The sequence below is a fragment of the Octopus bimaculoides genome, chromosome 2, assembly GCF_046866305.1.
Source record: "Octopus bimaculoides isolate indiv1 chromosome 2, ASM4686630v1, whole genome shotgun sequence".
In the NCBI taxonomy this organism is placed as follows: domain Eukaryota; kingdom Metazoa; phylum Mollusca; class Cephalopoda; order Octopoda; family Octopodidae; genus Octopus; species Octopus bimaculoides.
The window spans coordinates 63916103-63939508 of record NC_142929.1 but is presented as its reverse complement, the minus strand read 5'-3'; the positions used below and the strand labels follow the sequence as shown (position 1 = coordinate 63939508).

Below are 23406 nucleotides of genomic sequence, written 5' to 3'. Positions count from 1 at the left end.
GCCAGTTTTCGTTACGCTAGCATCTTGCTTACGAGCACCGACAATTTGACCCTTTTGAAAGTCCGATTGATCTGTCATTTTAATGAATTTTAATTACCTTTTTCTGATGATATCCGAACAGAAACATCACTTTTAGCAACACGTATTAAGCAACACTAATAATAAATAAAAAAACAAAAATAAACAAACTTTTAGCAGTTTTATAGATATTTCAATTATAATGCTATGATGCTAGGTGTTTCCATTATTTTGTCCAACCCTGTACATGCAACCACCTCATAATGTATACAGACATCTCTATGCACACACACACACACACACACACACACACACACACACACACACACACACACACACACACACACATTAATACTTGTTTTTATATTCAGTTATATTAAAAGCGATTTTACATTAAGCTGATGGTTTACTTCTGTAGAATGTAAATTTATTACTGTTATACAAGAATGTCGTTGACAGTGACTTCAAAGTATCGGCCAACTAAGCCATCGTCCGACGATGGCTTAACTTACCGACACTTCGAAGTCACTATCAGCAACATCCTTACATAAGAATGATATAAATATCCGAGAAATTAAAGAATGGAAAAGGTAAATAAAAACCACATATGTTTCATTGCTACACAATATTTGCTGCATAACTTATAGGACACACAGAACCAGGTCGCATTACCTTCGTGTTGTTTACATTTGATTTTTTTTCCAACTTAACATTTCTGCTGTGACTACACTTGTTAATCATTTACTTATCTCCACGCGGCGATGTAAACAACTGGAAGGTAATCGGGCCTGAGGATTATCTAAACGGGTTATATTTTTATAACAAATACCTTTTGGCTATGAAATTCCCAGATTTTCATTCACATATTTAGTAGTTTTAGTTGCTAAAGCTTGAGTTGTATTAATAACTGTCAGCTTATCGAAAATTCCATTGTCTTCGATATACGACGACGTGTATAAATTACGATGGGTATCAATCTCTCTTTATAATATATTGTTAAACTTTTGCCATCTATACTATCTGCGTACATGCTTGAAGATTACTAACTTTCTATGCCAGGATCTCTCGTATCATGCTACACTATAATTAAAATCAACTTTAAGATCTGTAAACAAGAGTAGAATAGATAGTGTGAATAGTGAAATTAACTCTAATGATAGTTTGCCTGAACTAGATTTCGATTCTTTAAATAAAAGTAATTCTGACTCTGATAATACTGTTAAGATAACATCTCGTTTTAATATTAATTATAATACAAACAACTGCCTTAACACCTAATTCTGAGAGGAGAACTAGTAGGAAAATATATGTTCCTTAACATCAAGGGAGATCTCTGCAGAGATGAAGCCTCTTTTAGAAAGAACTAGGAAAGATCTACACATTTTTTTCTCTAGCCTCAATCTATCTGTTACTTTTGAAACTTCTCACAAAGCCACACAAATTTTCTAGATGTAACTTTAAACTTAGAAACCTTCCAGTACTCTCCATATCATGAACCTAACCACTACAGACATTAATTCTAATCACCACAAGTCCACCTTTGAATATATAGTTACGGGTATCTCAATTCGTATATCTGACCTCTCATCCACTGAGGAAATATTCAATAACCACGCCCCATATTACAACAAAGCGCTCGCTGCCAATGGCTTCCCCCAACAAATAAAATACATCTCTAATACTAGGCTTAAGCAACATGTATCTCAAATAATATCACAACGACATGCCAACCACCAGAATCACAACAGACCACACATACACAATACTAGAACCCCGGGAGAACCCAGATTAAGACAACTTAGACCCGACACGCACACATATAACACTAAGTCAAAAACTAAAACAGCTAACAACAAGGTGTGTACGTAGTTTGAAATATGTAGGGCACATTAGAAAGCCGGTCTATTACCCGCCTCTAATTTCTAAAAATATAGATAACACTACTCTTAAGCAACTAAAAACAAAAGCGGTAGACGCTCTATTCTATGGTGTACACCTTCCTTCTCACTAAATATTAAGAGCTTAGCTAAATCCTTTTTTAATATACTTGACTCCAACTTCCTTTGTCAACATAAATATTACTCTATTTTTAATAGATCTACCTTAAGGCTATCCTACTCACCCACGACCAACTTTGAGCCTATCATAGCAGCATCTAATAAACAAAAACTTTCTATATTATCAAAACTTATCTTGTAGATAGGAACGATCACTATTTAAAAAAAATCTAATTTTAACCTAGCCGTGATGATACTGGCTTCTTTATTAATGTCGTTATAAACTTGCAGTCTAGCTTTAAGTATAATTACTAATACCATTGTTATGTAGGAGTTGTATGTGCTGTTGTCTTTCTCTCTCTCTCTTTATATATATATATATATATATATATATATATATATATAGCATTTGCTTATTACCGCTTATTATTTATAAGAAGGAATTTGTATGTATAAGTAATTATATGTGTATATCTAATTTAATAAGCACGACACCCTATGGAAAATTTGGATATTCTTTCCTAATATCTGTGAATATCGTTACAGCATTGATACACACGTAATCTTTTAATATTACATAAAATATGCATTCAATTATGCTCCTAGACACCAATCTTTCATCACTTAATTTCTCGTTACTGGTCCCGCAAACCTCTATATTCAAACTTTAATCAGAAAGGCTGTGTATAATTATGTATAGATTCTTATCTTCATGTCACACACCGTTCAACTAAAAATCAGAAATTAATACTCCTAGTAACTCTGGCTCAAACAATATTTTCCATTGATTCAATTAGACCTGAATCAATAAGCGTAATTTGAAAGCCTTCGAAAAAGAACTACTCTTCGACGCTGCCTCTTGCTACATCAAGCACATCCATCTCTCAATCGTCCTCAGATATTTCAGCTGTCACACCTATTTATAGCCCTCACATTCATTCTCTGTTGATGCCAACGGTGCAGAAAATGAATCTTTTTATCTTCAACTGTCTACATTAATAATGTCATCCCTACAGCGTCCCAGACCGACATACAGCATGAGTAGTCATTAGTACAGATCAGTGGCTTTCAATGAAGTTTCTCTCGAAGGACATACTTGTTTCAGGAGGGACTGAGCTATGTGTATAATGACGTTGAGTAACTGAAGTCACAGTGAATCTAACAAGTAGCTGAAAATATAGATGAATAAGTTGGCAATCCCGGATCGTCAAATAGTCTTGCTGATGTGACCAACAGCATAGCGTATGGAATAAATCAAATTTAGTCAAAGATAGGAAACGCTTTTAGTGAGGTGTGTACGTAGTTTGAAATATGTAGGGCACATTAGAAAGCCGGTCTACTAAAAAAAATAGTCAATGTCAAATCTGGTATGATTCACATCATTCGCGCCGATCTTTCTGAATGTCTCTAAACTTAATTCGCATCCATGGAAAATAGATAGAACACTAGAATAAAAAACTAATTATATTTCTTTGCTTTGTCAATACAATTTACATTACATTTCTTATTCTCAAGATATTGCTTTCTTTTATGAATATAAAGTTATTTGCATTGAGATTGTGTTCATTTAAATTTTAGATCACTTCCAACTACTTGAAATGACCTTTCGTCTGTGTAACATTCTTCTTGACATAACTTTTTTAAAGCAATTTTTGAATTTATATTTCTCTACTAATATGAAAGTGAAAAGGGTGTTCACCTCTGATTTTTCATTCTAGCTTTGCATTGCTATTTATCACAAAATTCTTATCTCCTTATTGTTGTCTTTTTACACAAACGCACATAAATATACAGGAACACACACATACACAAAGACAAATTCGCGTGCACAAACACACACATGCATATATGCTTGTAAGCAAGTGTGTATCTTGTAATCTGTTTGTGTGTGCGCGCATTTACACGTGAAGATTCATATACACCATGCAACCTTCTAAGCTAATGTAGGTTGCTGACATGCTGTGAACATTTAGATTGCTTTGAAAACGGTTTCTTTAGAGTTCAGATTAATTAAATTCTTTATATGAAACTTGTCAGATTCCGAAAGATTACTTTTCAGACATACTTAAATGAATTCAGAGTATTAAATAAAAGATACTAAAAGCCTATCTGCGATGAATTCTCAATCGATAGGAAGAAATTTATAGTATGTGAAAGACATATAAATATAATGTAAGATAAAATTGACGTGAAACTAAAATACCAGAAAACAGTCTTCATAAGAAACACAAATTCATGAATAATATTTAAAGCAATAATTTATAGTGGGGCAATTTGAAGAGCAGAACCGGTTACACGAAGTGAATTTATTCACGTAGAAAACGCCTTCCACTAAGCGATATTTTATTAAGACCTACTGTAATCGGTTCAAACTATTAGGCCTAACGGGTCAAGCTTCTGAACCTTAAATAACTGTTGCAAATAAATACTTGCAACATAATTCCTTACACATAATTTCATAATTCAGTACATATTGAGCAACATTGCCACTCGCCCATTTGTTTAGAACCATTTTCATGGCTCCTACATCCCTCCAAACACCTTTCTCAATCTTTCTCCTACATTTATCCTTCTTGCTAAATCGTTCTCCTCCTACCTGTTTTCAATCCTTTTAGAGATACTCATCTTATTTAATCTCAATGAACGGTTATTTATGTAATCTTCTATAGTTCTCATAATTGAATCCGCGCATATGTATCTTAATAGTGTCTTTTTTTTTCACTGCTTTTCATTGTAGTATTAGAATATACAATGTTTACCCATATTAAATATTAGTTTTAACTGATCGTATGTTCAGAAAAATACGATGTAAAATTTATTCCATAAGATCGAGATGTTTTGACTACTAATAGAGATATTGATAACGTAATTATTTTGGGAAAAGACGTCCAGTAGAATCCAAATATAAACTAAATTTTGGGGTCCATATGAATGACTAGAAGCGTCAGTATCGTTCCCCACCCTGTCTGCAGCCCAAAGTCTTAGACAAGTTACTGAATAAAAACATATTGAAGTATATGTGTACACACACATATACATATGTTTATAACTGTGTGTGTGTGTGTGTGTGTGTGTTTGTGCGTGTATGCATGTGTGTGTGGTATTGATAATACGATATTTGTTTTAATTGGCAAAGAAAAATCTTCAAGATCCATTGTAAGTAGTTGTATATTAATACAGTTATAATTTTTTTCATAGAATATTGAAAAATATATTTGTGCTCTGAAATACGTCAAGTGTATTTCAGTATACAATTACTTCGATAAAATTTTTATTCAATATGTAGGGTAAGTAATAGGCGACAGCAGTAGTTTTAATGATCTTAGCATCATGTGTTCTGTACAATACGTCATATATAATCATGCATGTGTACAGTCAATCATGCAAGCATCATAATGTATGTGTACGTGATAATGTGTGTGAGTATTTGCAATATGAAGAAACAGAGAAGAAATACGCGAATGTAATAACTATGTCACAGAAAATTTCAGCGAAGAATTATTTTAAACTATATTCTTTAATGATGTCTCTTATTTCGAAGATCATGCTTTTTTTTATTTATTAATTATCCATTTAATTTAGATAGTTCTGAAAAATATATTTATTAAAGGAATTTTTAGCTTCAGGTAACATTATTTAGTTTTTCCTCTATACGAAAGAATTCAAATTTTCAAATATAATTAATAAGAGGTGTTCATAACGTTTTGAAAAAAAGATTTGCGACTTCAAAATTTGCAAAACTACAGTTGAAATTGGAATGAGAGGTCAACAAGCAAAAGTCATACTAGTGTTTTGCATTAGCCATCTTCATATATAACCGATATTTCATCAGACAAAATAAATAGCTCATTTGAATAACTGCAAAATTTATTCCAAGCAGATTCTTTGTCCAAGACAATTGGTTTAAACAAATGTTTATAAAATGTCGCCTTGTGCTATTGAAATGAAGATGGTAGTTCATTACAACTTAGTTCATTGTAATTCAAACGTAACCAAAATGTTGAATACACTCACTATTTGTGGAAACATAATGTGAAGTTTTCTAAGACACATACATAATTAGTTTGATTGACTACTCACTTATGAAGCGAACAGTCTCGATTCACAAAACACTAGACTATGAATAATGCTGAATCAGAAACCATGTATGCTTGTATGCTTTTTTTCTTTTAGTTTTATTTAAGTTCTTCTTAAAAGAGTTCAAGCCGGTCGCTGGCAAAGAGACAAAACATTTTGAGTTAAGACAGTACCCGGTGTTTGCAAATATGTAGTTGAATTGGAGCTGATTGAGATATCGAGGCACACAACCAAATGTGTGCACCTGTTCGCTTAAAGAATTTTAGATGGAGAATCTTTGGAATATCTTACAAATATTCACTTGTAAGGTTGGATTTGGAAAACCGCCTCAAATGTATGTATGTATGTATGTATGTATGTATGTATGTATGTATGTACGGATGGATGGATGGATGTGTGTAAACGTCTTGTGTCCTGAGTCATAAGCAATAGAGATGATCCGGGCAAACCAGCTGAAGTTTTCATTCCTGACTACAACGACGTTTGATAAATCACTAAATCTATTGCAATTTCAGGACATATCACACAGTCATTGATCCGTGGCATGCTTGAAATTATGCATGGGAATTTTCTTCTTGTTAAAGATTTTTTTCCTGTTTAACTAGGGAAGATTAACTACATAACTGCATGGATGCTTGCGTATATATGCATTTCTAAATATTACTGTTCATTTATAAGCATATATTTCGTTATTGTCCTTGTAATTAATATTTGAAGATGGCTCTTTGTATGTGTATATTGGAGTTGAAGAATCGATGTAACCATGATATTTTATAAATCTGATGAGCTAGTTTTCAATATCTGTATTACCTTGTAAAATGTATAATTGGACTATGCAATTTATAACATATACAAACATGAAAAATAATTTGTTTCTCTCATGTGTATTAGTGTTCTTTATATATTTAAAAAAAAAATTGTATTCGCTTAGTTCACTTTTCTAAGTACAGCTTGGGCACTGAAAAGAAAACAGGCATTGGTTGAAGTGATATATGAGTTTGTTACTAGTAGACTTGGCTGAGGGGAATCAAAAACATATTTTGGCGCTAAATTCGAAATCATGATATCAAGTTAACTGACATTCCTCTTTGCAATTTTGCATATGTAAGACGCAATCTTTATTTCACTTAGTGTTTCCAGCCATGCCTGTGAAAATCTAGAGTTAATTTTTGTGGCTTCGGAGTGTTTTGCTTCCTATTCTTAGCAAAGCTGGTGATTAGAAAAAGTGTCCGTGTTATACTCTTATACTTGTTTCAGTCATTTGACTGTGGCCATGCTAGAGCACCGCCTTTAGACGAGCAAATCAACTCCAGGACTTATTCTTTGTAAGCCTATTACTTATTCTATCGGTCTCTTTTGCCGAACCGCTAGGTTACGGGGACGTAAACACACCAGCATCGGTTGTCAAGCGATGTTGGGGGGACAAACACAGACACAAAGAAATATACACACACATACATACATACATATATATATATATATATATATATATATATATATATATATATATATATATATATATATATATACATACATATACGACGGGCTTCTCTCAGTTTCCGTCTACCAAATCCACTCACAAGGCTTTGGTCGGCCCGAAGCTATAGTGGAAGACACTTGCCCAAGGTGACACGCAGTGGGACCGAACCCAGAACCATGCAATTGGTAAGCAAGCTATTTACCACACAGCCACTCATGTTATATATAATTCTTTTATATATATCTACTAATTTTACGTTTACGGTTTTAGCTTGCGGTCACTAACATTAATATCTCCCATGAAATGAGTATTAATGTTCTTTGTGTGTGTATCTGAGTGTCAGTGTGTGTGTGTGTGTGTATGCGTGCGCGTTTGCGTGTGCGTGCGTGTGTGTCTGCGTGTTTGTATGTTTATATGTGAAAGTATTGTCATAATATGTTGGTCATGATGTTTGGCATACGGAACTTATTGTACCTCTTAAACATGAAAGCTAAGTCAGAGTGAAAACTTAATTATGCAGATTATGTAAAAGATACTTATTATATGAAATCTAGCATTTATCACTTTCTACTGTATTTGCATTTACATACAATTGCTACCGATCATTTCTCTTTCTTGTCTCTGTCTTTGCCTAATAGAACATCAATTAAATATAACTAAACTTAACGAACGCTAATTAATATTTTTCTCATTACGGGTACAATTTCAATTAATCAAAAGTTATTTTCAACTCGACACATCAAATTTGGCAGCTGTACCCTACACACAGAGGTGTGCACGCGCGCATTGTTAAATGCAGACTACTAATCTTGATGTGCTGAGACGAAATTATTATTTATTGAAATTACATCCGTAATTAGAAGAATAATTCATAAGCAGTCATTAAATTTAGTAGAAGGTGAGAACAATAAATAATCGGTAGGAGATGATCACTATGTCAATTTAAGGTAAGGGCGACAAGGGACATTAAGGTCTACGTTTGTGTGTGTGTGTGTATGTATGCATGTATGTATGTATTTATGTATGTATGTACGTACGTATGTATGTATACATATATATACTTTATTAAAAAGCAGCAAAAAGATCACAAAAACTGTTACTCAGAGTTTCACGTTCCCGTTGTCGAACAGTTTTGTTTAGAGCAAAACTGTCCGACGAACAGGAACGTGAAACTCTGAGTACCATTTTTTTGATATTTTTGCTGCTTTTTAATAAAGTATATTACTCTACCTCTGGTATTTGAATACTCTTTTTTACACCTTGTTTCACATTTATGTGATTACTCTAATATACATACATACATATATATATATATATATATATATATATATATATATATATATATATATATATATATATATATATATATATATCTGTAAATAATATGTGACAATTATTCGGAAGGTATGATAAAACTTCGAGTTTCGGATGTCGGGGCGGAAATGCACGCCACCATCCCTTCAGTTATCTGGCCATCGAAAAAAGATGAAAAAGAAGGAAAGAAGAAAAAGAACAGCTGAAGAAGATCAACAACAACAAGAACAAATAATAATTTCAACAGCAATCACAACCATATCAACAAGAAATGAGAGCTACAACAGCAAAAACAAAAATAAACACCAAAATCTTTTGTCTATCTTATATTAACTCGATAGCTTTTGATATTTATCACTCTAGCAAATTTTACATGAGATTTGCAAGATTCAGTATTTCGTTTGTGGACACGCGTTGAAACCTCCGCTGATTAAAAAGTGTTATGGAGTATTTTCTGATAATCAATTCTTCGGTGATGCTGTAATTTCAGGAGACAGATCAATAAAGATTAGAACATATCCGTTTCCTGTTCTCATTTATGCATTGGTCAGTTTATTATCTTCATTTCAAATGTGACCTGGAGTTTGACATTGCGACACCTCATACGTAGTGATCTAACGATTTGCATGCTTTTACATGAATGCGACATAGAAGTCTTCAGGATATTCAGAAGTCATATATTCCTCCGTATACATCATCACACTTTCTTGCACGATGCCAATGATATTAATAATCCTTTCTTTATATCAATAATTCTTTCTATTTAGGAACAAGGCCGGAAAATTTGGAGAGGGGGATACATAAATCCCTCTGCTCAACTGATACATATTTTATCGACTCCGGAAGATTGAAAAGCAAAGTTGACTTCGGTAGAATTTGAACTCAGAGCGTAATGACGGACAAAATGCCGCTAAGCATTTTCCCCAGCGTGCTAACGATTTTTTCTACTCTAAGCACAAGGCCCGAAATTTTTTTTTTGAGGTGGGGTCAGTAGATTAGATCAACCCCAGTACTTAATTTATCGACCCCGAAAGGATGAAAGGCAAAGTCGACTTCGGCGGAATTTGAACTCAGAACATAAAGACAGGGGAAATACCGCTAAGCATTTCCCCCAGCCTGCTAACGATTCTGCCAGTAAGCCGCCTTTTGATTTATATTAATAATGACGTCTGTGTATAAAGGTGTGTTGACACTGTCTTAAAGATCTGGTTCCGTTAGATATTTGCGCATTTCGTCTGCGTGCGACATCTCAATTATTCTTTTCTACTCTAGGCACAAGGCCCGAAATTTTGTGGGAGGGGTCCAGTCGATTAGATCGACTCCAGTACGCAACTAGTACTTAATTTATCAACCCCGAAGGATGAAAGGCAAAGTCGACCTCGGCGGAATTTGAACTAAGCATTTCGCACGGCGTTTCTGCCATCTCGCCGCCTTAGACATCCCTATTGTTTTGATATATCAGGACAGTAAGAACAACACAATAAAAAAACAGTAAGAACAGGGCAGTGAGAACAAGATAGTAAAACAAACAGTGAGGGCTGTTAAGCCAAGACGATAGAAAAATTATGAACGCTTAAGATAGACGTGCATGAGAGAAGAGACAGAAAAAATACGTCTTTTCTATAAGAAGGCAGTGAGCAGATATATATGCAGAGAGCGAGAGAGAGAGAGAGAGAGAGAGAGAGAGATAGAGAGAGAGGGGGGAGTGAGAGAGATAGACTGGGGTGTCTTCTGCTATGATCTCATGTTAGTGGATACGTTGCTGTGTTAGGTTTTGCTGAATGGAGGAGTTTATGGAGCTTAATGTCATTATACATGTGTGTGTGTGTGTGTGTGTGTGTGTGTGTGTGTGTGTGTGTGTGTGTGTGTGTGTGTGTGTGTGAGTGGGTGTAAGCGTGTATGCCTTTATGTATGCTTAAATTTCTGTGGTTGTCATCTTTTTTATTTCTCGCAATATAGCAGTTAGAAAGCAAAAATCTATAAAGTACCAAGTTAGAAATAGTTTTAGTGCAGAAGTCTATGCGATTCACTCAAGATTTTGAAGGCAATAATTCGGTATCGTCGGAGTCGATTATTGAAACTTGTAAAAGGATAAAGAATATATTTGTTTAGAAGCGAGGCTGGTGTACACGTGCACACGCACACACAACACCCACTCATTATTAGTTTACTGTAGATTAAATCAACTAACAAGGATCTGTCAGTAATTAACTTTATATATTTATCATATACATGTCAAAATATATGAAAGAAATTCCGAGGAATTTTCTTGATTGGAAATTTATATTCTTTGATGTATGTAAAGGAACACAATGAACTGCTCAAAGTATCGCATTTTATTTGTATTTTTGAGAAATAATGAAAGAAAATATGCAACTAAAGCAATAATTAGTTAATAATTAGGTGTCCACCTCTATTTCTACGATTTAATGTAAATGAAACTTCTTATAATCAAGCAGAATCATTGAAAAAGTTCACAGGAGCCTCCACCTAATTTGTAAAAATATTGCCTCATCATATTCTTTAAGATTATTTATTCCTCATTAATGATCTCGTTAAAAGTGTCCCCGTGATTTCAAAGACGACTCAGAACTTGTGTTCGAGATGGCTAATCGATAACTTTAAGCTCTTCAATTACAAGAAACACCTTCAAACGTCTGTATGTATTTTAATTATCTTAATAGCCACACCTCTAGCCATTTTAGACGTTTATTCATTGCGGCTTTGTCGTTTCCTCTATTACGAAGTCCTTCAATTCCACTAGACGACACACACCGTGACTGCGAAGGGTTTTCTGATGTTCTGTATATAACATAAGAGCTGTAATTAACTCAGAAGTGTTCTACATAACAACACTTAGCTGTCTTTGCTAATGGAATTGTAACGCCATCTGCAAACCAAATTTTTTATCGAAGGTTAGTCTCTACGGACAATAACCCTTCTGTTCTATTTAATTGTCAACAAATCTCCCTCACTCCCTCTCTCTTTGTTTCTTTTTTCTTTCTTTGTTTCTTTTTTCTTTCTTTCTTCCTCTCACTCTCTTTCCTCCTCCTTCTACGTGTGTGTATGTGTGTGCATGTATATATGCTTATGTGTGTATGTATGTGTGTGCATATATATATATATATATATATATATATATATATATATATATATATATATATATATATAATTGAAATTTACAGAAAAACAAAAGACGAAGACAGGTGTATAAACAACAAGCAGGTGTATTACTTTGACGCTCGGGAAGGTGAGAAAGTCTTTTACGTATCGATCCTATGCTCTTCAACAGAAAAGAACGCAAGGAAATAAACAGAGAGAGAATATAAAAAAGAACTTGTGGATATAGCGGTCAATTAGAAAAAGGAAGTTGGACAGGAGAGCTAGGAAACACACACACACACACACACACACACACACACACACACACACACACACACGCGCACACACACACACACACACACACACACACACACACACACACACACACATATATACATGCGTACATACATAGAGTGACCCTCTGTCAGAGGTAATTTTATGGCATGCTAATTAAACCATTGCCCCTTACATGATAGGTACTACTCCTCTGGGTCAGAATACACCTGAGAACAATAATAGTTAAGGGGTGGCCCCACATTCCACAAAAGTATAGAACTCCCAAACCATGTTTCGTGGTCTGCTACCACAACAGCTCCTTTATAGGATCCAGTTAGCTCAAGACATCATCAGGAGGAACCACGTCCGGTTTCGGCCCCTACTCCTCCTCCTATATATATATATATATATATATATATATATATATATATATATATGTGTGTGTGTGTGTGTGTGAGAGAAAGTTGGTATGTGAAAGCACGTGGTTGGATGTATAAAAGATAATAAGAGTGAAAAAACTACAGAAGGCTTGTGTTACATGGTTAGTAGAGAAATTTGAAAAGACAACACGAAACCGGTTATTTCTCAAAATACAATGTCTATATACCAAAAAGATTTTATAACATTTTTCTGACATAATTTAAATATATACTTTAACCATGTAACACAAGCCCTGTAGTTTTTTCACTCTTATTATCTTTTATATATATATATATATATATATATATATATATATATATATATATATATATATATATATATATATATATATATATATATATATATGCACATATATTCATATATATGGAAGATAGATAGATAGTGAGAGAGAGATCAGTGAATAGATTGATGGATTAATAGATACATAGATAGAGAGACAGACAGATAGATATTCGCACAATACATACATACATTTCCCAACTTACCACTGATTACTATTTTTCTTTTTGTTTTTAGAAAATTGCCAATGAATGGCATAGGATATGTTTTTTTAACTCTCCGATTTCGGAATTTTATTCCTTTTCTAGTAACCACTATGTATAATTCTTCAGGCATTATTATGACTCCAAACATAGACATAAATCTACAAATTTTGAGTGAAAACACGGACCAACATTTGTACAAATACCAAACAAGGCCTTGGCCATAATATTAAAACGCAGCAAAATATTTAAATTCTGTCTCATAAACACAATATAGTGCTATTTTAATCGGAAGTTAGTTGTAAGCTAGTTAATATTGATTATATAGATGACTATCTATGAATAATTCAATACATATAATTTCTGGTGACATTAATTATGAACAGCGTGTATATTTCACTGCGTGCACTTTGTATATCCATTTATGCGTCAGTGCTTGTGTATATGTGTGTGTGTTTGAGCGTATGTGTATAAGTATGTGTATATGTGTGCATGTCCTTATATTCCCTACATGTATGTATATAAATCATGGGCTCATATGCTGAATTTTACATGCATGCTTTCTAAAATACATACAATTTTCTCAGATACTTGCATGCTTTTAGTGTCAATTATAGATGTTCGGTAAACTATTGTCATCTACATTGTATATATATATATATATATATATATATATGTGTGTGTGTGTGTGTGTGTGTGTGTGTGTGTGTGTGTGTGTGTGTGTGTGTGTGTGTGTTCTCTACTTTAAAGCATTTGAAATCTTCCATTAGGGAATGAGCTGGTTTCTAAGAAAGATGCAAAGCCCCATCATTGGATTGTAGATAACAAAAGTTCACATTTTAAACTTGAGAAAAGTCGTACATAGTTTTACTGTCCCACTTTGTCGTCGTCATGTATCGTAGACCCGCGGTGCATTGTTGACACCACAATGAATGTCTTCCCGATTAAGCTCGACTCCCCCATCTGCCTTGCCACTCTTGTTGAACCAGCTCATGGTATTGTCCATCCACTGCATTATTTGTCTGCCTCTTGATCTACTATATATGGAATTTCAACATGAACAGGGTAGTTGTGCATAAAGGTATGTATATGAGAAAGTATTTGCCGTCAGTCATTTTACAGTGCAGATCAATATGTTTAGTTTTGTTGTATATGTCTCACATATATAATTGCATGACTAGGCATATGTATACATAACTATATGCCCAACTTTTGCTAAGATATACATACTTTGATGGCTTGTATGTATCTGCAGTTTTGTAATTAGCTTTCTACTTTCTGGTTTTGAGAACCCTATAGTCTCAAGATTGGTGCTGAGTCACTTGGTTACATATCCAAATATTCATTAATTATGTGCATTAATCTAAACTAGTAGTCCTGGTGGAATATCTTTAAATTTCTCGGTAGTTCAGCATAGGCTTTTTATTTTTCGCCAATATTTAGCTTTATGTTGACATCGAGTGGGCAACTGACTTCCACTACCTCAGAGTTTCTCTTTTCTGTCCCAAATCATTACGCCTCATTTGTTATTTACGTTTTATTGAGGTTTTCACAGGAACATTCACAGGGACTCTCCTTTCATAAGTGGTTATGGTATCTACCCTACGTTTAGGCTCTTATGCCTTTGTTCCCTGGAATTATTCTTCTGATGGATCTCACTGTACAGTTTCATGGCCACATCACGTTTTATCGGTTAATACCTGTAGTATTCCACAACACTTATCGGGATAAAAGTCAAATCATTGATGGTTGATGCTTCTAGCCTGGTTTACATTTTCCCTTCACTTCACAATCATATAGGAACATTTATCTTGACCAAACACCATCCCTATATTCTTTGAGAAAGTTGCAACCAAATCAGGCTTTTTAAAAAAATATATCATGCATATCATAGCGTACAGCTTCAAGTCATTCACAAATAAGTAGTGCATGATTTTGGTATTTCTTTCTCCCTGTGAACCAATGAGATATTCTTCAGACTTTCTCAACATAACTGACAGGGGTGTTGATAAAAATATGACTAGCATCACAGAGAGACTGACCCCTTGGAATATCTCTGCCATATCGTATTTTATCAATGAAAATACAACCATTCCTTGTATTTAGCTTCAAGATGGAGGCTAAGGATGAAGTTAAGTCAGTTGTGGCTTTGATTATGCTCTGTAGAAAGTTAGCATGTCGAAGGCCTTATAACATCCATAAGTGGGGGAATATATATTCTCTCTCACTCTCTCTTTCCACACAAACATGTGTATATATGTACATGAACATGTGTATGAGTGTGTGTGTGTGGTTGTTTCTGTGTGTGTGTGCGTGTGGGTGTGTGCGCGTGTGTGTACATGCAAACGTGTGCGTATGAGATTAAATTAAATATGTATTTGTAACGGATTTGTAACATCTCGACTGTTGAACCATTTTGTCTATGCACCATCTATTCACAATGAAGCAAATAATGATGTACTTTGCATGAATTGAATACATGGATTAAAAGCTAAAGTAAATAGGATTTACGAAAGGAAACTATAACATCACATTTATTTGTTCCATGGAAAATTATTTTTATTTTTAATTTTTATGCTATTCCTCTTATTCTAGAATTTCTAACAATTTCTTGGATTTTCAGTGTGACTCTTGCTAATTCATAGATGCGCATGCATATCTATCTAACAATCAAGCAATCTATCTAACAATCAAGCAATCTATCTAACAATCAAGCAATCTATCTAACAATTAAGCAATCTATCTAACAATCAAGCAATCTATCTAACAATCAAGCAATCTATCTAACAATCAAGCAATCTATCTAACAATCAAGCAATCTATCTATCTATCTATCTATCAATCAATATATCTATCTATTTATCTATCTGCCTCTCTCTCTCTCTCTCTCTCTCTCTCTCTCTATCTATCTATCTATATGTCTGTCTCTCTGTCCCTCTCTCTTTCTGTGTCTCTCTTTCTGTGTCTCTCTTTCTGTGTCTCTCTTTCTGTGTGTGTGTCTCTCTCTTTCTGTCTGTCTGTCTGTCTGTCTGTCTCTCTCTCTCTCTCTCTCTCTCTCTCTCTCTCTCTCTCTCTGTATGTATGTACACACACATATACACACGCTTGCACGTATATAAATACAGGGATGTGTTATTTACAAACACACACACACACATATATACCAATTCAGCCATACATATATCTATAGATATGCATGCATGTATTTGTCGATAATATATGTGTGTGTGTGTTAGTGCGTATCCGAATGTTTGTGCGTATGTGTGTATGTGTGTGTTTTTGTGCGTCTGTGCGTGTGTGTTTGTGCATACATCCGTACATATACTAACTGGTGCAAACTTGATGGATTGTTCAGCGACGGTTCTCGTGAAACTTTACCGATTTTTCTTCATTGCTACTTTTCTTTTCTTTAATTTTTCTTTTCTATCTATTTCATTTGTTTTCCCTTCTGTTGTTGTCTTTGAAATAGTGTCAAACAAAACTGATATTTCAGCTGTACTAAAAACGCATGTTCAACATCAATACAAGTTCGATTAAAAGATTAAAAGTACACTGAGGATTTTGGGTACAGATTTGCCGTCGCAGTCATCAAAACTGTCATAGTTTAAACAGTAATAGCTGCAGAGCTGTTTTAACAAAATGTGAGAAAATATCGCCTGATCACCGAGCACGAGTACATTGTATGAAACTAAAAAATAATGCTGCGTTTTTTAGTGGCTGTTCAATGATAGTATTAATCTTAAGCGCAAACTCACACAGTATGTGCTGAACAGATACACAGTGAGACAACCTCGTGTATACTCCACTTCCACACACATACATATATCTGTCTCTCTGTCTGTATGTATGTGTATGTGTGTGTGTGTGTGTGTGTGTGTGTGTGTGTGTGCATACGAACATTCTTTTATTATGTAGGGGGAAAATTTATCTCTTCGAATTTTGCCTTTGGCTAATCATGATAGATCATAAAAAAATAACGAACCTACGCGCTGTTTGTGCGATGGGGGGGGGGGCATTACAGGTAACTAGGTTGGCGCGTTTGGTCATAATCTACTCCATTCCATTGCATTGAGATCTATATCAGATATTTGCCCCATAAACATCATGTACATCATATATTATATATTGCACACACACACGCACGCACGCACACGCATGCTCATACACACACACATATTTATCACATATATATATATATACCATGCGTTATATATTACATAATATATATATATACATATATATATGTACGTATATCCACAGTATATATGTGTATATCTATCTATCTATCTATCTATCTATCTATCTATCTATCTAGCTATCTTTTGATCGAACTACCCCCTTTTCCTTCCTACGATCCCTTTTGATCGACCCCCCCTTTTTTTTCCTTCCCCCTCCCAAAAAGAAAAGCTCTACATTGTATTTGTCCCATCTTCGTTGAGCCCTGTGTGGCTAATAAAAGAAATGTATCTATATCTATATGTATATATATATATATATATATATATATATATATATATATATATATATACATATATATATATATATATATATATATATATATATATATATACATATATATATTCCTTATATATAAATGTGTAATAGTCGTTTTACATACTATGCATGTATGGATGTATGTATACTTAGGCAGACATGGGCAGAGGACGCTCTTTCAACAGTACATATGTGTGTGTATGTGTGTGTGTGTGTGTTTGAGCGTGCGCGTGTGTGTACGTATGTGTGAACGTGTGTGTCTCTCTGTGTGTGTGTGTGTGTGTGTGTGTGTGTATGTGTGTGCGTGTGTTTTAATTTTCCTATTTTTCTGCATGTGTGGTGTGTGTTTTTTAAAATGAAATAACATGTTTTTGCTAACTGGCACGAAATATCCCGCAATCCTTAATATTTATTTGTGAGAAATACAAAAATCTATTCGCTGTCATAGCATGAAAAGTATTGTCAATCTCTGTATATAAATAGATCACTATACATACATACACATTCACACATACATGCATGCATGCATATATACATTCATGCATACATACACACGTACGTACGTGCATACATCCACACCTGCATACATACATACACACGTACGTACTTACATACAGACATACATACATACATACATACATACATATGAATGTATGAAGTTCTGTTGTATATATTAGCAAATCGTCTCTTGGTATCTTCTATTGATCTCTATAATATTGATGTGCCTGTAGGTATGAACTGTCATAGATTTGTTTCATCTGTGTTTTGTTTTTCTCTATTTAAATTTATATTGATGTAAGTACACAACTTTGTCATAGCATTATTAATGAGATAGCATAGTGAGATAGCAACCTACGTTATATAACTATGCATAATATGCAGAATTATACAACTTGCATAATTTATATATACATACATACATACATATATATATATATATATATATATATATATATATATATATATATATATATATATATATGTATATATATATACATACACACACACTCACGCATACATACAAATATATATATATATATATATGTGTGTGTGTGTGTGTGTGTGTGTGTGTGTGTGTGTGTGTGTACGTTTGTGTGTTTTTTGTGTGGGGGGAGGCGAGACTGATAGTTGGAGCCGAATTAAATTTTATAGAATATAAAGATACGTATGTAATATTTCTACGTTTACATGAAGCTGATTATAGATGGTATTTATGTCAATACGGCAGCAGAAAACATGTATTTCTTGTAAGGAAAATGGTGAATATTTATCGGATATAATTGCATTAACCTTTCTGGTCATAGAAACGTAAATTATATATATAATTAAGTATGTATGTATGTATGTATGTGTGTGTGTGTGTGTATATGTATGTATGTATGTATGTATGTATGTATGTATGTATGTATGTATGTACGTACGGACGGATGGATGGCTGCTTTCATTTTCATTATATATTGAAATCTTCTGAAATAGAAAAATTACATTTGTTCAATTTAAATCATATTGTATTACGTTTTATATTAAACATTACATTCATGGAGCTGAATAGAGATCTAGTAACAGAAAATACAGTAAGAGAAAAGAAACTGAAGAGTTAGTGAGGTAAAAATGTAAAAGTGGGAGAGGTTGTTGGATTGCTCCTGACATAGTACTCTGTGCAAATTACGTCTGCATTTACGTTTTTAACTCAAAGTTTGTTTGCACATGTCATAGAAAATCGCCGTCTGATGTTGAGGACGTATTATTTGACTATACCTTTGAAACTGGACTCGCCGTGGCTACGCTGCTGAGCAGCAGCAGCAAGAGTATTATTATTATTATTATTATTATTATTATTATTATTATTATTATTATTATTATTATAATTATTATTATTATTATTATTATTATTATTATTATTATTATTATTATTATTATTAGTAGTAGTAGTAGTAGTAGTAGTAGTAGTAGTAGTAGTAGAAAGACAGAAAGAAGTAGAAGAATGAAGAAGGAAGAGAAAAGAAAGAAGTTTAAGAAGAATAGAGAAACGAGAAAAATGAGATGGGAATTAGAAAATAAAAGAAAAGAATAGAAAACAGAAAATTAATGGAGTAAAACACTGAACGAGCACGAAAAGGACAAGAAAACAATCAAAACCAGAAGAATAAAGTGAAAATATGCAAAAAGAAAGAAAATAATCGATGGCTAACACAAATATTCACGTGATCGGAATGAAATATTGAAGGCTGAGATAAAGTTTTTTTTTTTTAAATGCCCGACATTCACGAATTGATTTGGAGTTGTTTAGCTGTCAATTACGTTGAAAAGAAAAATAGTGACTGGTTAGAATAAGAAGAAAAAAACACAACAAATAATCAGATTTCTCATGTTAAACAAAGAAGATAATGGAGGAAAAAGAACCGAAGGGACAGATTATTTGGCCCTGTATTAGTAGAATGTGAGTTGACTTTTCTAAGAACTTTATATCATTTTTGTTGATGTTATATTTATGGTAACTAATACAAAGGCCCAGCTAAATATGCTTGTTTCTTCCTCTAAATCAAAGCAGTGATTCTGTTCTGCTGATATCAAAGTTTTAGTGACCTTTACAATGAAATTCAGCTCAAACTTATAGATACTAGATTTATTATTATTAAGAGTAACCTTATAACATTCAAGTTGATGCCTGATATCGAAAGAGTGCAGAACAAATTGCTTTACATGCATTTACTTTCCCAGACTCCATGTCTCTGTGGAAATCTCTAGATTGATAAAGAAAGTAGGATTAAATTGAATATTTTTCTTCCCCAGATATATATGTTAGGAACTATAAAGGCGTATCAAGTGTACTATTTTGTAATGTTTCTACATTCTGGGTCGAACCTGGTGAAAATAATGTTGCTTCCATCTTCCATAATAGACGTTATCGAATATTATCAAGTTGTAGTACTGGTCATATTCTTTCTTAGCAATTATATTCCTCCTGGCTGTTAATCACTTCAGAATATGACGAAGACATCTAATGAAAAATGGGCTCTGGGATAATATAGTCCTTTCTGTATTGTGTGTAAAGGATATATTGGGTAATATCAGACAGAAGGATGGGATGCCATACCTGGAAAACTTTCGGTCATATTCCTAATCAGTTGTGGTTTACCTGGTGCTAAGCAACAAAAGCAACGCACACTGAATTCACGTGTGCGTGTGTGTGTGTGTGTGTGTGTGTGTGTGTGTGTGTGTGTGTGTGTGCGTGTGTGTGAAAGCATGTATGAATTGGTAGAAGTTACAGAATGGATAAAACGCCGAGATTATTGTGCATTGGCAATTTTTCAGTTTTGATAAGTTTGATAAATGCCATACAATGAAAATCTTGGTTCTTGAGTCGCTCTGTAACGTTTGGTAGAATATGTATTTATATATTTACGTTTTGAGTTCTCTTTTCCTGTTTGTCTCCTCAAATACATACACAGGCTTTCGTTAGTTGTATTATACATATAACAACAGAGTTGTCAACAAAGCCAGACAGTCCTTGACAGGCAAAGAAACTGATTAATTCATGATAGTGCAAGAAAATAAGAATAAAGTAGTCAGTACTTGTATACTAGGCAAAAAAATACGAGAATATAAATACAATATGATCAGACGAATACGGACATATCCTTATATACAGACGGACACACGTATAAACAGGAATATATATGTGTGTGAATGTGTTGTGCGTGACACAAACGCATATACACAGGCGCGCGCACCCACACACTCATTTAAATACAGATATATGCAATAATGCAGAAACATTCATGTATATATATGTATATACAAAATACATAATCAACGTATATGTGTACATATACACATATATATGTTTGAATATGAAATGTATAACCATGTATGTATGTATATGTGTATGTTTGTTTGTATGTATGAATGTATGTATGTATGTATGTCAAAGTCTATATGCTGATGGCTAACTCAATTAACCTCTCTATAGATTATATTATAAGGTTGTAGCCTGAAGATCGTGCACAGAATTTCATTGAGTGAAATATGTGCTATAGGCGCTAATATATGTGTGTTTGTCTCTCATTCTTTATTTACATTCTGTCTTACTGATGATGATCATTACAAACCCTCCAACGTCGGTTAATGGATGTAGTTAACGTTAGATTTTAATTAATCCAAGCTAACATCAGCACAAAAGACACGTGCTGCAGTTCCGAGATCTATGAAAGAAGAAATGGTTAAAATTTCAAGTGTGCTGCCGGGGATCTTGAAAGCAAAGGTGAGAAGACGTAGATTGACGAGACATTCGGATGTACCGGGGTACAGAGGTTCGTTACCAGCTCGCTCCGTGAAACGGAGGTAATTGTTGTAGCGACACAAAAGGCAGAGACAAAACATGTTTGTGGACCAGAATATGGAGCATGACTGTGAATGATTTAATGCAAATTTGTTGAGTGACTCTTCTCCTCTGGTTTCAGTCCCGAATGTCTGTGCGCATAGGAACAGTACCGTCCCAAACGTAGGAACTATTAGCTTTTGCGAATGTCAGGTGAACTTTCTAGAGTGTCATGAATAATAGAGATTATTGCTGAAGAGAAGGACCAGTCTTTGAGAGGTGTTCGTAGCTATATTGACAAAGTGAATTTGTCACATGTTCATGATAATAATGAGGTCTAAAATTTCAGAGTCAACATCATGGTCTTGAGCTGAGTGCGGCTCATGCCTGGAAATATGGTGGTGTTCTCTTGCTACGAGTATACTTGAGTTCTTTTCTTGGTAGAATACATAAGATAAGTGCAGCCCTAATAAATCACCTTCCATGGATAAGTGTAGGTTAGACGTGTAGTGTTTAGATTGTCTGTAGAAGATCATGGTTGAGGAAGGTTTGGGAGCTAATGGTGGTCTTTATAATTTGCACGTGTTAGTGTTGTTGGATATGACAGAAATAAGGTCATAGAAGAAAGAGATGGGAGAAAAACCCTAATCCTGGCGCATACCAGATTTAGTTGAGAGTGGAATAGAAAGAACTGCTTGAATACTGGAAGCTACCAATAGAAAAGATAAGAGATGGATGGAGCCGTCGGATGGAAGCTTTTAGAAGAGATTTACATGTCAGACAAGATCGAAAGCCATGAAGATGGCCATTGAGGAAAAAGAAGAATTCAAGATGTTAGCGAACGTCATTATTTTAGAGATGTGAGAAGAGCAATACGACGATAGCTGGCTGAGTCACAAGGAATGTGTTTTCCTGAAAGGTAACATACTGGAACATCACAAATATAAGGATATACTACCATAGAAAGGGAGATTTTGAAGTTTTTGATGAATACAGGGGAGAGTTATCTGGTGAGGTGCTTGATTAAATGAGAGGATTATAGTCTTGAGTGGTGGCGGTGGTCTTGTTGATTCGAAGGAACCTGTGGTATTTCCTTTCTTGTTGAATGAAGTTGATTAGAAGATGCCTCTGGAACATTGAAAACAGATTGTAGATGTTTGTGATATTTGTGCCTTAGAGATGAATATGCCAAATGATATGTGCGTGAATAGAAAAAATTTGATGCGTGGGGTCAAGTTTAGAGAGAAGTCTTCAGATGTTTGAAATAGGACAATTGGGCAGTGGAGCGTAAAGAGTAATGTTGCGTGGACAAGGCACAGAACCATAAAGCTATACCAATAACTATACTTATCAGAAAAGGGGAACAGAGCTATTGATTCATTGATTAAGTGTCGAAATACGGAT

General features: G+C 34.1%; 1 protein-coding gene across 4 annotated transcripts in view; it reads left to right on the top strand.

Annotated features, from left to right (window-relative positions):
* Positions 1 to 23406, top strand: part of LOC128251080 (uncharacterized) — a 334287-nt gene that overhangs the window by 196219 nt on the left and 114662 nt on the right. Inside the window, exon 1 of one of the 4 annotated variants that reach the window (XM_052977442.2) lies at positions 11595 to 11801. The exons of the other annotated variants lie outside the window; for them this stretch is intronic. The gene's annotated coding sequence lies outside the window, so the exon portion shown is untranslated. Of the gene's footprint in view, positions 1 to 11594; positions 11802 to 23406 lie in introns of those variants that run through there. 4 annotated transcript variants of the gene reach the window in all.